The 10,926-nt window shown below is 34.8% G+C and overlaps 1 long non-coding RNA gene across 2 annotated transcripts; it reads left to right on the plus strand.

The window, feature by feature from the left end:
- The first annotated feature begins 1,122 nt into the window (after positions 1-1,122).
- On the plus strand, positions 1,123-9,247 carry LOC127073552 (uncharacterized). 2 transcript variants are annotated; one of them, XR_007785795.1, is made up of 2 exons: positions 1,123-1,995; positions 9,005-9,247. It is a non-coding gene; the product is annotated as an uncharacterized LOC127073552 (long non-coding RNA). The 2 variants fall into 2 exon arrangements; XR_007785794.1 differs by lacking the exon at positions 1,123-1,995 and adding an exon at positions 8,354-8,500.
- The last annotated feature ends 1,679 nt before the right edge of the window (positions 9,248-10,926 follow it).

Genomic DNA, 10,926 nt, shown 5'->3' on the forward strand with positions numbered 1-10,926 from the left:
TAGCTAGGGATGTCATTCCATTACTAACATATCTCGACTATGATGTCCAAAATACTGTTTTGACGACACCCAGAAAGTCTTGGTTGTTCCATTTTACTTTAGGATAACGTCTCTCACTATTTCTCACTGCATTTTCTTCCTATATTTTCTTCCTTGCATTTCCAAGGACAAAATTTGGGTCTTTTCGTATTTAATTACCTTCCACTACGAATGTACGAAGACTGTTGTCATTCTTACCTTCTAGTTCAAGATAATGAAATAGGGGCAGCTGTCATACCCCAATTTTGTCCGGGCATATTTAAATTTTTGTAAAATCGATATCATTTTTAATTCGCATCATATGCACAACATGACATGCATTCCATCATGAATAATAACTAAAATATCAGTCAAAATAAATTTATTGAAAATACAGACAAATCGGTTGAATCATTTCCTCATGTACGAACAAAATCAGCGGATAAAAAGTTTCGAAATTAAAATTGCAGACGCCGGTATTATTAATCTACGGTTCATGTAGTTTAACCTGGTGTGCTCGTTGTATTTTCCAGCAGCTGTTTCAGTTGCGTTTTGACCCGCCTGAGCCTTTTAACCGGTGCAAACTTATTTCAGAATTTGAAGAAACGCTGTATTTTTTCAATAAGTATATTTTGCACTGATCATTTTCATGCATCCGATTTAATTTTTTGAGCAAAATTTTGCCCGACTTTTATTCATTTTTAGTCGTTTTAATTTTGTTCATTCGTCAAAATAGTCAGATTGAATAAATAAAATTTTCCATGTTATTATTTTGATTTCATCATGATTATTTAAAAAGTTGTGAATTTTATTTGATTCAATTGATTTAAATTATTTTAAAACAATTAAATCATATAAAAACAACATTATAGGCATTTTAATTTATTTAAAAAGATGTGTTTCTTTGTGTGTTTCTTTAATTCAATCCAAACCATCGGTTCAAATTAATCAATGGTCATTATTAGCAATCCACACTTATCCTAGTTTATCCAATCAAAATTTAGGATTTAATAATAAATAATTAATAAATAAATAATATAATAATTATTAAGTGGTGGACAGCTACAGAGAGATACCTCTCTCCTTAATAACGTCTCTCTTCTTCCAACGGTAAAAAAAATAATATTAAAAAATGTAAAGAAAAAGTAATAAAAGATACAACAGATACTCTCTCCAAGACACTGAATAATCACTTTTTTTTTTTGCTAAAAAATAAACTAAAAAAAAGAGAAAGGAAAACGAAAGAAAAAAGACACCACTGTTCTTTTTCTTCATTTCCTCATCCACTGCAAACCGCCGGAAATCCACAACCACCACCCTTCACTACTCCCTCGCCGGCGAACCCAACCACAAAACCAACGATCCGTCTTCCATCGCCGGTTATCCAACAACAACAACCGAGAAACCCATCACGAAACCGCCGTTTCCTCCTTCTCAACCACCTTCGTTTCCGCCTCTACATCTCCGTCGCGTCTCCCTCCCTCGCCGCCGGAAACCACCCACAAACCCTTCACCCCTCCGCGTCCTCACAACCCAACGACCCTCCGCCTACCATAACCTCACCGCCTCACCTTTTCTCATCCTCACGAAATCTCCTTCTTCCGCCTTTCCACCATGATAAAACCTCTATTTCACTACTACTCCCTCTGATATCACAATTCCTCTGCCGCGAATGTCGTTACCACCACTAGAGCTTCACTTCCGGCCAACCCATGATTCCACTGTTTTGTTCATCAAAATAATCTCTATATTTTCGCTACGAAGATTTGAAGAGTGGAGATCCTTTTTTTGCACTGCACAAGAACCCGTTTCCGATGTTGTTTTCAATTTCGCCGGCAAACTCAGTATCTCCCTTCCAAGCAGCATAATTCAACACTAGTTTTTCAGCAGTACATGAGACGTTCACAGCAACAATAACATCACAACTCATTTTCAATTAACATAATGACAACAACTGCAACAACATCTTCGTGTTCGGTAAGATTCCGAAAGGAAATTTCGATTATATCATGTTTTGTCATAAGCTTCAATGTCGATTTTCTCATGCTGCTGTTGATGTTTATTTTGTATGGAACACTGAAAATATTTTGCACATCTGTACATTATGAGGTACATAGTTACTGCTACCAATTTTATTTAATGATGCTGCTACTATGGTTTAATTTTATTTCAAGTCATTGCTTCAGTTACGATATATAGTTTTACATATTGATGAACATTCTGTGATTTAGAGATGTAGTGATTAAATTGTTGACTATATGCTTTCGGATAAAATTCTGCTGATGATGTACAAGCATTGTTTCAAATTCCCAAACACTGGAGAGATAAGGAGTTAATCCCTAGTCAACCACTTCGAGCCTGAAGTAGGAGTTTCTTTCGGATCTAAAAAAACCTTACATTAACCCTGGGGCAGGGTAGTGTTCAGTTAATCTGATTATGCATTCAAATCACAAGACGAAATATCCTGTCTGAGGATCAACCACATGATATTCTTCGCACACATCCTGAAGTGTCGAAGGAACCTTGCAAAATCCAAAAGTTATGTTGGTTGTTCTCCGAATGACCAAATGACTTGGCAGTCACATTCTAAAAATGGAATCAATAAAAAAAACCGCTAAGTCGATACCCCAAAAGGAGACTTAGGCAAAAATAGGGGCAATCCCGATGGACTAAAGCTTCAAAAAGTGCCCATGCAAAAGTTAGGGATCAAAACAAAAATCAAAGGAGGTCACAAAAACCCTCAACGGAATAAAAACAAGATTTAGTGACTACCATATCCAAATCAAAAGGTCACCAATATCCATGAAGAGCAAAATAAAGTGTCTGTCATTTCAAGAGATCTTACACCTGTAAACTCTCTTAAAGGTTGAATGTGTATGTTGAATTAATTGAGCATAGGATTGGAGTTCATCGTGAAGAATGGGTGGGTTAAAACAAAATTTGAGCCTTACATCCTTTGTTTCAAAAACCATGAACCAAGCCACGTTACAACCCTCAAAAGACCTAATTGAGGTAGGGTTATTTCCGAAAGCATATTACAGCAAAGTTGCGTAAACTGACTCCTAAAGATTTGCTAATATTCAACATCAATGTCATTATTCCCGCTGTCTTTCACACTTTAAATTGCTAAATCAGCATTACATTTGGACTCATGGTCCACTCGTCACACAATATCATATCATTCCAATGAATGATTTTTTCAAAACTTGCATGAATATCGCATTAAAATTACCATTTATGAGTGAACAATTTTAACTGCAAGACAGTACTTGACGTCAGGGAAATTCCAACAATAAGAAACAATCAGAGGAACTTGGACATTCGTTGGTGCTGACCCGAATCAAGACTACCTCACAACCCACGAATCAGGGGCATGCCACCTAAACATCAGTTGATCATAGGAAGATTACTCCAAGAATTGGCCAGTCTTAAACAATCTCCTAACATCTGTTAATAAATGTGCAAATCATTTCAAGAATTAGTTGATCCAAAGCAAATCATCTCAGGACTCTATTAACTAGGGGCAGATCACCTAGAGGTTCTGTTGGCCAGGGGCAGACCCCTTCAATGTTCAGTTAGGGTGAGTTAAGTCGCTTCAACGCTCATACCGGGGCAAGCTACCTCAAGAGCACAAAAAAGTCAATCACTCCAAGAGTCGGTTAACCAAGGATAAATCCTTTCATGGATCAAAATTTTGGGGCAAGCCATCTCCAAATTATGGTACAATTGTTTTCGAAATCCTTTCGAGGTAAATATTTTGCATAGACCCATCACATTAGGGCAAGATGAGCCATACAGGAGCAAGTCATCTCCCTGACTTCAAGCTGTTCAAGCGAAAGCTTTTTCACACGTCATCAACTGCAGAGTTCAAGATGAGTGTCGGAGAATCACGCTATCACCCCATAAAATAACCTTTTGACAGACAAAAGCCTTTCTGCAAAAAAACCCTTCTCTTCCAATACCCGCGCATGGGCATTTTGGAAACCTTCCAATCAATACATAAATCATCATCATGCATTAGTCATGTCGCTTTGCTCTAGCATAAAGCCATGCATATCATATCATTTATCAGGCATAACCCCCCATAACATGAACCTGACATCAAAAAGCCTTGAAACACAAAATCTGACACCAAAGCCCAACATCACTTGGCCATTTCAAAGTCCAGTTCTCGTCTGGAAATTCATTTCGAAGTCCAATTCCCGTCTGGCAATTTATTTCAAAGCCCAGTTCCCGTCTGGCAATTTATTACAAAGTCCAGTTCTCGCCTGGAAATTTATTCCAAAGTCCAATTCTCGTTTGGCAATTTATTTCAAAGTCCAGTTCCCGTCTGACAACTTATTCCAAAGTCCAATTCCCGTCTGGAAAACTGTATCAAAAATCAGTTCTTGTACGACAAATCATTTGCCAATACCAGTTCTCGTCTGGTAAATTGTCTCCTAACACCAGTTCTCGTCTGGTAGGTCACCTATTTCGGTACCAGTTCTCGTCTGGTAGTCAATTATTTTCACCAGTTCTCGTCTGGTAGCCTACTTTAAAAATCAAGTCCTGTCTCACAAACAAAAACAAATTCAGTCCCGTCTGACATTTCAATTATTTTCACCAGTTCGCGTCTGGTAACATATCCTTCAAGTGTTGTCCTCATTTGGCAGTTCAATCTTCTTCACCAATTCTTATCTGGCAGTTCCCATTTAAAGTCCAACCTCATTGACAGTCAAAAATAAAACCCCACAAAAACATCCAATTATCCAGTTGCATTCCTACATGCATCACACGAATCATCCATACATGGTTTTCCTACCAAACAGAAAATTCAAAAAAAAAACACAGTCATATCAATCATCAGCATACTCATGCATAACACTCCCACAAAATGGGAATTTCAACAAAATAAAAATCATTTGCATTCCTACATGCACAGCCAAATATCCCCAGTAATTGCATACTCGCATGCATCTCATGCATCATCCCATGCATGGAATTCCCACCTAAAGAGGAACATCATACAAAAATCAAATATAAAATATCAGGATCCAAGGTCATTCATGAATATCTTAGACATTCCTCATTCCAAATAAAGTTATTTCCGTGCACGTGCTCGTGGGATTATATCTCAGTAAATCATTTTTTCGACTTTACGATTAATAATGATATTCCCAACAATTTTCTTTACAATCATCGCTCCCCAAGCAGAGGTTACCCAAAAAAGTCTCTTATGAGCTTTTTCCCCTGAAGAGCATTTCCAGTATGTCTCCCTCAAAATGAGTATTTTCTTAAAAGTTCCCCTAACAGACGAATATTCGAGATACTGCTTCATTTATCTGAAGAATCTCATCTCTCTGTTTGAGATACTGCTTCATCAATTTGAAGAATCTCATTTGTTTTCTAGAGATACTGCTCTAAGTATCCTCGAAGAGTCTTAGATTCAATTAAGGTATCATTCCCTTGTTCGGAATATCTTAATTCTATCATATAAGATGCTGTTTCGACTCAATACAGAGAATCTCATTTTTACTGTTTGAGATGCTGCTTCATCAATATGAAGAGTCTCATGCCAGATTTTTTTAGAGATACTGCTCTAATATCCTCGAAGAGTCTTAGATTCAATTAAGGTATCATTCCCTTGTTCGGAATATCTTAATTCTATCATATAAGATGCTGTTTCGACCCGATACAGAGAATATCATTTTTACTATTTGAGACGCTGCTTCATCAATATGAAGAGTCTCATTTCATATTATTTTTAGAGATACTGCTCTAATATCCTCGGAGAGTCTTAGATTCAATTAAGGTATCATTCCCTTGTTCGGAATATCTTAATTCTATCATATAAGATACTGTTTCGACTCGATACAGAGAATCTCATTTTTACTGTTTGAGATGCTGCTTCATCAATATGAAGAGTCTCATTTCAGATTTTTTTAGAGATACTGCTCTAAGTATCCTCGGAGAGTCTTAGATTCAATTAAGATTTTTCCCTTGCTGGAATATCTTAATTCTATCATATAAGATGCTGTTTCGACTCGATACAGAGAATCTCACTTTTTACTGTTTGAGATGCTGCTTCATCAATATGAAGAGTCTCATGCCAGATTTTTTTAGAGATACTGCTCTAATATCCTCGAAGAGTCTTAGATTCAATTAAGGTATCATTCCCTTGTTCGGAATATCTTAATTCTATCATATAAGATGTTGTTTCGACCCGATACAGAGAATCTCATTTTTACTGTTTGAGACGATGCTTCATCAATATGAAGAGTCTCATTTCAGATTATTTTTAGAGATACTGCTCTAATATCCTCGGAGAGTCTTAGATTCAATTAAGGTATCTTTCCCTTGCTGGAACATCTTAATTCTATCATATAAGATGCTGTTTCGACTCGATACAGAGAATCTCACTTTTACTGTTGAGATGCTGCTTCATCAATATGAAGAGTCTCATGCCAGATTTTCTTTATACTGCTCTAGCATCCTGAAAAATCTTGAGATTTAGCTAGGGATGTCATTCCATTACTAACATATCTCGACTATGATGTCCAAAATACTGTTTTGACGACACCCAGAAAGTCTTGGTTGTTCCATTTTACTTTAGGATAACGTCTCTCACTATTTCTCACTGCATTTTCTTCCTATATTTTCTTCCTTGCATTTCCAAGGACAAAATTTGGGTCTTTTCGTATTTAATTACCTTCCACTACGAATGTACGAAGACTGTTGTCATTCTTACCTTCTAGTTCAAGATAATGAAATAGGGGCAGCTGTCATACCCCAATTTTGTCCGGGCATATTTAAATTTTTGTAAAATCGATATCATTTTTAATTCGCATCATATGCACAACATGACATGCATTCCATCATGAATAATAACTAAAATATCAGTCAAAATAAATTTATTGAAAATACAGACAAATCGGTTGAATCATTTCCTCATGTACGAACAAAATCAGCGGATAAAAAGTTTCGAAATTAAAATTGCAGACGCCGGTATTATTAATCTACGGTTCATGTAGTTTAACCTGGTGTGCTCGTTGTATTTTCCAGCAGCTGTTTCAGTTGCGTTTTGACCCGCCTGAGCCTTTTAACCGGTGCAAACTTATTTCAGAATTTGAAGAAACGCTGTATTTTTTCAATAAGTATATTTTGCACTGATCATTTTCATGCATCCGATTTAATTTTTTGAGCAAAATTTTGCCCGACTTTTATTCATTTTTAGTCGTTTTAATTTTGTTCATTCGTCAAAATAGTCAGATTGAATAAATAAAATTTTCCATGTTATTATTTTGATTTCATCATGATTATTTAAAAAGTTGTGAATTTTATTTGATTCAATTGATTTAAATTATTTTAAAACAATTAAATCATATAAAAACAACATTATAGGCATTTTAATTTATTTAAAAAGATGTGTTTCTTTGTGTGTTTCTTTAATTCAATCCAAACCATCGGTTCAAATTAATCAATGGTCATTATTAGCAATCCACACTTATCCTAGTTTATCCAATCAAAATTTAGGATTTAATAATAAATAATTAATAAATAAATAATATAATAATTATTAAGTGGTGGACAGCTACAGAGAGATACCTCTCTCCTTAATAACGTCTCTCTTCTTCCAACGGTAAAAAAAATAATATTAAAAAATGTAAAGAAAAAGTAATAAAAGATACAACAGATACTCTCTCCAAGACACTGAATAATCACTTTTTTTTTTGCTAAAAAATAAACTAAAAAAAAGAGAAAGGAAAACGAAAGAAAAAAGACACCACTGTTCTTTTTCTTCATTTCCTCATCCACTGCAAACCGCCGGAAATCCACAACCACCACCCTTCACTACTCCCTCGCCGGCGAACCCAACCACAAAACCAACGATCCGTCTTCCATCGCCGGTTATCCAACAACAACAACCGCGAAACCCATCACGAAACCGCCGTTTCCTCCTTCTCAACCACCTTCGTTTCCGCCTCTACATCTCCGTCGCGTCTCCCTCCCTCGCCGCCGGAAACCACCCACAAACCCTTCACCCCTCCGCGTCCTCACAACCCAACGACCTCCGCCTACCATAACCTCACCGCCTCACCTTTTCTCATCCTCACGAAATCTCCTTCTTCCGCCTTTCCACCATGATAAAACCTCTATTTCACTACTACTCCCTCTGATATCACAATTCCTCTGCCGCGAATGTCGTTACCACCACTAGAGCTTCACTTCCGGCCAACCCATGATTCCACTGTTTTGTTCATCAAAATAATCTCTATATTTTCGCTACGAAGATTTGAAGAGTGGAGATCCTTTTTTGCACTGCACAAGAACCCGTTTCCGATGTTGTTTTCAATTTCGCCGGCAAACTCAGTATCTCCCTTCCAAGCAGCATAATTCAACACTAGTTTTTCAGCAGTACATGAGACGTTCACAGCAACAATAACATCACAACTCATTTTCAATTAACATAATGACAACAACTGCAACAACATCTTCGTGTTCGGTAAGATTCCGAAAGGAAATTTCGATTATATCATGTTTTGTCATAAGCTTCAATGCCGATTTTCTCATGCTGCTGTTGATGTTTATTTTGTATGGAACACTGAAAATATTTTGCACATCTGTACATTATGAGGTACATAGTTACTGCTACCAATTTTATTTAATGATGCTGCTACTATGGTTTAATTTTATTTCAAGTCATTGCTTCAGTTACGATATATAGTTTTACATATTGATGAACATTCTGTGATTTAGAGATGTAGTGATTAAAGTTCAATTTTACCTATAGATTCTGTGATTTGATAATGATAATTCAATGTCAATTTGAGTTGTAGATTTCTATTGAAACAAAACCTTTTTCTACATTTTTCACACTAACTTTATTTTCAGTTGGAAACAGACTCAGTGAGAGTCATACTAACCCTTTTTCTACATTTTTGTTGTTAACATTGTTGGTTTTTTTTGTTACTATAAATACATGGCATTAACATTGTTATTATTATAGAAGGATTTTTGTGTCTACTGTATTGGCTTACTGAATATTCCCGGAAGACTACCCAATTCGGTGCATAATGTAGGATTGCAGAGATTTCGTTTTTCATTCTATGATGGTTGTTTTCTTATTAATTCTGGTGCGTGTTTTGTTAGATAAATAACAATTTGTCATAATAATTTTTTTGGTTTTCTATCAGGTTTAGTGTACTTCTAGTTGGGATGTTATGCCTTTTAATATTGGCTGTTTGAATTTTGTGGTACTGAATTTGTTGCTTTGAACACTGTAGAAATGCATACATGTTGCTGCTATTGGATTTTAAATGTATAGAAAGTGATCTTTTCTAAATCATACATGTTGCTGCTGTTGGATTTTTAAGTGTATAGAAAGTGATCCTTTTCTAAATGCATACATGCTGCTGTTGTTCAATTTTAAAAGTATAGAAGTTATCCTTTTCTAAATATACTTAAATCATATAATATAGAATTTTAAAATATAGATTTTTTTTCTTTTCTTGCTTGTTGTTATAAAGTATATAAATTTTTTATTTTTAATGCATTCAAGTTATAAAGTATGGAAATATATATTTTTAAATACATTCAAAGTTATAAAAGTATAGAATTTGAAAGTATAGAAATTTGTTTTTCTAAATACAGTCAAGTTATTCCAAGGTGCATAAGTACTCCAAGGTTTCACAATTTTTTTTCTTATGCAGACAAATTAGTTTTTATATATGTTGCTATTGATAAAGTATCATAGGTTGTTTTGTGTTACGATTAATTCTTTGATTCAACCATTTTGTATTTATTTTGTTATTTATTTCATTTTTTATGTTTTAATTAAATTAATTGAAGTTTTGTCTAATTAGATAATTTTGATTAATCATTTAATTTATTTGATTATTTGATTTAATTAAATAATTTCTGAGAATTAATCTTAATTAACTTCTTTAATCGATTTAACCAAATTTTTATTAATTAATTTCCTTAATTAGATAAGCATCGATTTATTTCACTATCAGTTTCACAAATCATTTGCAAACCATCAATTCGATTTCATTCATAATCAATCTCATTTCGAGACCATTTTCATAATTCAATTCATATGCACATGTAAATACAAACCTCGGTCAATATCGAGTGCGCCTTTTCCAAATCAATTCAAAACACTTAATCACAATCAAATACTGTTTCATTTGGAAATGAAAAGGGGGATGGTTTTGAGTTTTCAACTCCTCTCCTCGATTATTTGAATACGAGTTTTCTTACTCGGTTAGTCAAATGGTCGTCATTTCTAATTCACTTAAGAACAAATAAATCAAATTCTTTTATAATAAAAAACGAAAAGGGAGATGACTTTGAGTCTTCAATTTTTCTCCTCGATTATTTGAATACAAGTTCTCTTACTTGGTTAGTCGAATAATTGTCGTTCCTCTACAAACTTCCAAACCCGATTAAATCGAAATATTTTCACAATAAGCTAAATGAAAAGGGAGATGACTTTGAGTTTTCAACTTCTCTCCTCAATTGTTTGAATACGAGTTCTCTTACCCGGTCAGTCGAACAATTGTCATTTTTTCGCAACTTAATAAATCAATCAAAGCTATACGAAAAAGGAGATGGTCTTGAGTTTTTAATTCCTCTTCTCAAATGCTTGGATATAAGTTGTTTTACTCAGCCATTCAAGTACTTGTCGTCTATTCTAAAAATACATCAACCATACGTAAACTTATTTTCATAACCACTCAGATGAAAAAGAAAGCGGTCTAGAGTCTTCTACTCCCTTTCCCGAGTATTAGGATACGAGTTGTCTTACTCGACTATCCGAGTACTCGTCTTCCATTCAAAACACCTTAACTATTATCAAATCCTTTCTATAATTAAGGATGAAAAAGAAAGTGGTCTAAAGTCTTCTATTCCCTTTCCTGACTGTTA

Source organism: Lathyrus oleraceus, chromosome 4, assembly GCF_024323335.1.
Source record: "Lathyrus oleraceus cultivar Zhongwan6 chromosome 4, CAAS_Psat_ZW6_1.0, whole genome shotgun sequence".
NCBI lineage: Eukaryota > Viridiplantae > Streptophyta > Magnoliopsida > Fabales > Fabaceae > Lathyrus > Lathyrus oleraceus.